General features: G+C 38.4%; 1 long non-coding RNA gene across 1 annotated transcript in view; it reads right to left on the minus strand.

Moving 5' to 3' along the window:
* Window positions 1-5117: 5117 nt before the first annotated feature.
* LOC114635786 overlaps window positions 5118-5908 on the minus strand; it is a 1523-nt gene continuing 732 nt past the window's right edge. Inside the window, exon 2 of the long non-coding RNA XR_003713524.1 lies at window positions 5118-5518. This is a non-coding gene — a long non-coding RNA (uncharacterized LOC114635786). The remainder of the gene's footprint in view (window positions 5519-5908) is intronic.

The following is a 5908-nucleotide window of genomic DNA, read 5'->3' on the forward strand; positions in this document are numbered from 1 at the left end:
GATAGACACTAGCTCCAAGGTAACAAAGATAAACACTAGCTCAGGGCTGAAAAAAGATTTTGCAAGCAAATGGACCCAAGAAACAAGCTGAAGTCCTCATTCTAATAGCTAATAAAATAGACTTTTAACCAAAAGTAATCAAAAGAGATAGAGAAGGACACCTCATACTCATCAAAGGAAAAATCTACCAGAATGAAGTCTCAATTCTGAACATCTATGTCCCAACTGCAAGGGCACCCACATTCATAAAATAAACTTTACTACCTCAAATTACACATTAAATGTGACACAATAACAGTGGAGGACTTCAACACCCCATTCTCACCAACACTGAAACAAAAACTTTACAAAGAAACAATGAAACTAATAGATGTTATGAGCCACATAGATTTAACAGATACCTACAGAACTTTTCACACAAAAACAAAACATCAGCATCTCATGGAACCTTCTCCAAAACTGACCATATAACTTAGCACAAAGCAATACTCAACAGATACAAGAATATTGAAATAACCCCTTGCGTTCTATCAGATCACCACAGATTACAAATGAACTTCAGCAAAAACAGAAAAAAACAGAAAGCCACCATACTCGTGGAAATTAAACAACTCTCTACTCAATGACCACTTGATCAGGGAGAAGAAAGAAAGAAAGAAAGAAAGAAAGAAAGAAAGAAAGAAAGAAAGAAAGAAAGAGAAAGAAAGAAAGAATTAATGACTTTGTAGAATTTCATGAAAATGAAGGCACAACATACACAAACTTATAAGACAAAATGAAACCAGTGCTAAGAGGAAAATTCATAGCACTAAGTGTCTCCATAGAGAAATTGAAGAGATCTCTTATTAGCAACTTAACATCACACCTGAAACTAAGAGAACAATTCAAAAACTCAAAAAAACCAAGAGCTGGTCCTTTGAGAAAATCAACAAGATAGACAAACCCTTAGCCAAACTAACTAAAAGAGACAGAGACATTATTCTAATTAACAAAGTCAGAAATGAAAAGGGAGACAGAACAACAGAAACTGAGGAAATTTAAAAAATCTTTAGGTCTTACATCTAAAGCCTGTACTACAAAAAAACTGGAAAATCTAAATAAAACAGATAATTTTCTAGACAGATACCACACCAAAGTTAAATCAAGAGCATGTAAACTATCTGAACAGCTCGATAACCCCTAAGGAAATAGAAGCAGTCATTAAAAGCCTCCAAAACCAGAAAAAAAAAAAAAAAACACAGAACCAGATGGTTTAAGTGTAGACTTCTATCAGACTTTCAGTGAAGAGCTAATACCAATAATCCTTAAACTACTGCAGAAAATAGACATGGAAGGAACACTATTCAATTAATTCTGAGGCCACAGTTACGCTGACACCTAAACCACACAAAAACTCAAAAAAGAACGAAAACTTCAGACAAATTTTGCTTTTGAACATCGATGCAAAAATACTCAATAAAATTCCTGCAAACCAAATCCAAGAGCACATCAGAAATGTAATTCACCACAATGAAGCAGGCTTCATCCCAGGATTCAGGGATGGTCCAATATATGAAAATCCATCAACACAATCCACTATATGAGCAAACTGAAAGAAAAGAATCACATGATCATCTCACTTGATGCTGGGAAAATCTTTGACAAAAATCTAACACTCCTACATGTTAAAAGCCTTGGAGAGATCAGAAATTAAAGGCACATTCATAAACATAGTAAAAGTAATATACATGAAGCCAATAGCCAATATCAAATTAAATGAAAAGAAACTTGAAGCAATCCCACTAAAATCAGGGATATGGTAAGGGTGTGAAGTGGAAATTTCTGATCTCTTTGGAAACTCAGATGTCTCAAATAATTTTTTTCTGAAAATTGTCTTGTGAGAGAATGTTTTGCTAGAGCAGAAATTTGAGAGGATGTGTGATATTTAGAAAGAATTCAAATATAACCCAACAGAGAGTCAGAGAACTTGCATTGAAATGCCTTGCAGCACTTTGCTGACCTTTGCTAGCCAAACAATGCTTCACTGGTCTTCTCTGGTCTTCACTTCATGGAGGGAAACTCACTAAAGAACTTCTTGTAGTATTCTGACTAATTCTTGCCACTTCTGCTGACTAGTGCCAATTTGAAGGAGCCTTATAGCTTCTGCTGGATCAAGCCACTGTTATTGATTCCTGTTTGGTGTTTGCTATTTGACTGGACTCCCTCTACTGACTTGTATAAGGTGTTTGCTATTGGAATGTACTGCTGATATCCTGACAACAAAGATTGGAATTACCCAAAAGTACTACTTCTAAATCCCTTTTCCAATTAATCTTTACTCCCTGCTACCTCTGGTCAGTGGTATAGAAAAAAGATTAAAGCATCTAAGAACACTAATTCAAGTAAGTTTTGAAGAATCTAAGTTTTAAAAGCAGCTCACATGCCTATAGGGAGTAGAGAGATATACAGGCAGACAGACAGACAGACAGACAGACAGAGAGACAGAGGTAGACAGAGACGCTAACTCACATGCAAAATGCACACAAAGTAAAATGTAAGACACTCCCCCACCATTTTCCTTTCTTTTTTCAGGAGCTTTAGTCGCAGCACCAACATTCTCAACTGCTGTGTGATACTGCTCTGTTACAGTATATGAACAGAACCAGGGGGACATATGAGAATTACGAATAAACTATTTAAAACAACAGGCACCTATGTTTATTTTTTCCCCTAAATAATAGCAAACCAAAAGGAAAGCTTGTTCTAGGAGCTATTCTTCTTGAACCATCTGAGACTAAATCTCCAAAATGGTATTTATCAGTTCTTACATTCCTACAAATCAGTTGTATTAATTACTTTCAGTTATTTTTCTTGTAGCTGCAACAAAATCTTGACCAAAAAATATTTCACAAGCACATAAACACAGGTTGGAGTCTTTAAAACAGGGCCTAGTAGTCAGTTTTCTGTTCCTGTAATAAACATCATGGTTAAATATACTTATAGAAGAGCTTATTTGGGTTTCAGGTACCAGGTGGATTAGAGTGCATATGGCAGGGAAGCAGGGCAGCAAGCTGTAGGAGCAAGCATGAAACACAGTGAGGGAACTGAGAATGAGGTGAAGCTTATTATCTTACAGTCCACCTGTAGTGACATACTTTCTCCAGCAAGGCTCTGCCACCTGCACATCCTCAAACAGCACCACCAACTGGCAACCACATGTTCAAAAGCCCATAACCATGGGGGACAGTCTTCATTCAAACTGTTACAGCCTGAGATGAGGACTCTGGTGAGGACTCAAGATGGGTTCCTGAGAGGACTCTCAGGAGCACATGTGTGAGAAAAACAAGTTAGAGAAGGAAAGAAAACCTGAGAAAGATGTGAGGTTCCACCCCTTATAAGCTACATGGAGCTTACTCAGGGAAAGATGTTTTCTTCAGTGGTATAGCCCACTGGTAAGTATCCCATGTGGACGTGAATGAACCATTACCTACACTACCTATTAACAACACTAATTAAATTTACACACACAAAAACACATAGGGGCTGGTTAAGAAAAGAGATTACAGGGAAAATGACAAAGGAGAGTAATGAAGGTATATATAATCAAAATATGTTAGATATGTACATAAGGTAACATAATGTAACTCATTATGATATATAATTAATATGTGCTAATAAGTGCATAAATAAAATAACTGAATGACAAAATAATTAAACAACAAAAATAATGGGTTCTGGTTGAGTTTATCAAACCACCCTGTTGTATAGCTACGTCTTTCTAAAAATGAGAATATCATCTAGGGGGAAACTCATTAAGATTCAGAAGTAACCATGAGACTATGGCCCACACAGTCAACTAAGCAGGGCTCACAGGGGCTCATAAGGAGTAAACTGACAATCAGAGAGTCTACATGGGACTGCACTAGGTCCTCTGCATAAATATTATGGTGGTTTAGCCTGATGTTCTTGTGGAACTGCTAACTGTGGGAGTTGGGTGTCTCTGACTCTTTTGTCTTCTCTTTGGACCCTTTTCCTCCTTCTGGGATACCTCAACCAACCTTGATATGAGGGTTCATGCCTAGCCTTTTGTAACTTGTTATACTGTATTTGGTTGATATTCCTAGGAGGTTTGCTCTTTTCTAAAGGAAAGCAGAAGAGGAGTGGATAAAGGAAGTAGGGAGGAGTAACAGGGAAGAGTAGAGAGAGGGAAACTGGTCAGGATGTAATGTAAGAGAGAAATATTTTTAAAAATTCAGAAATAGATGAATCTTAATCAGACTCAGGATGTAAAACAAAGTTCACATGTTTCAGGAAGTTCCTAAAACTTATAAGAGTCATAAGCCCAAAAGTCCCAGGTTACATAAACAGTAAAAATTTCAGGGAACTGTGTGGGGAAAAAAACACGAGCAGCATCCTGAGACACCAGTGGAGGTGGCCCGCCCCAGAAGACACGTGGACTAGGTTCCAAAGAAAAGTTAATTGTCCATGATGTGATAGTTGGACCTGGATGTGCATGCGCCCCCCAAGAGCCAGGGGAGAGCTGACTTATTATATAGGGGAGTAGGAAAGAGGAGGGATTAGGAAGGGATAACTTAATTAGTTATACCCCTCCACCGGCCTTTAGATAACTCATTAATATGTAAATTTCTCGAGGCAGAGGCCTGTTAGTCACTCCCTCTACCTGTGTCTTATGTGATTGACGTTACAGGTTACATGGAAATTAGACGGGAGATTAGACCGCCTGTCAGGGTTCTGGAGGCATGGCCGAACACCTGCAGTCTCGGGGTTCCAGGCCCATGCCAACCCACAAACCAAGATGCCCTTCCATGGCCCAACAGAACTTCAGGTTGGATCACCTATACATATGTAAGCAACCCTTCACCCATGATTCTGTAAGTACCCCCTTGAAAGGTACTGGCTCACTAAGCTAGACTTGGGTAGACTTGGGTAGACTTGGTCTCTCATTAGTGCCATATCTGAAGTAGATAGTTATTCTTTAACAACTCTCTACAAAAAGTCAATACCATCATGTTTATTGACTTCTCAGCTTAGTACTTTATTGTAGTGTGCTGCAAATAAAAAAAGTTTCGTAAAAATTTGGTTAATAGCATGACTTTAAAAATGCTCATTTTCAGTAATAATTGTTGATAAAACTAGTAATTGGTGTTTATTTTATCGTAAGAAATCAGAGTATTTGGTGGTAACAATGAAGTGAACATAGGCAGTCCCCCAAGAACCAGGAAGTTACCATATTTATCTTAGATTTGTGTCACTACAGCATTATATTCCACAGAAGATAACCTGCACAGGGGCTGAGCAAGCTCAATGAACACCCAGAATCCTGCAGGAGTGCACAAAATTACTGCAATCTTCATCGCTGGATTCAATCACAATATGAATTGGTTTCTGGTCCACAGGATACAACATAACAGACCACTATAAATCATCCTCCACTTATGCTCTCATCTCTGGACACAACTTTTAGAAGGATTGGGTTTTCTGGTTGAAGAAGTGCTTGTTTGCTTAATTTTAAAGGGATCTGCAGCAATTAAGCAAGTAAAGGAAGCAATCAATGAAGTGACAATCACAAATGCAAAGAAGAGACACACAAATGCTGAAAGGGCTTTACAAGTACACAAACACTACTTTTCCTGCCAGAGTCCTTCCTTAGGTGCTGTCTACCTTTTTGCAGACAGGGTCTCTCACTGGCCTGGACTTCAGAAACTATACTAGGTTGGCTGCTTAGTGAGTCCCAGGAAACTACTGATCTTTGCCTTTTCAGTTTTGGGAGCTGGGAATACCAGTGCATGACAACACACCTAGTTGATATTAAGTGGATTGGTTGATTGGTTGGTAGCTGGGTTGATTGGTTGGTAGGTGAGGCTTGCTTGCTTGCTTGCTTGCTTGCTTGCTTGCTTGCTTGCTTGCT

Source organism: Grammomys surdaster, unplaced genomic scaffold, assembly GCF_004785775.1.
Source record: "Grammomys surdaster isolate TR1022 unplaced genomic scaffold, NIH_TR_1.0 117782, whole genome shotgun sequence".
Classification (NCBI taxonomy): domain Eukaryota; kingdom Metazoa; phylum Chordata; class Mammalia; order Rodentia; family Muridae; genus Grammomys; species Grammomys surdaster.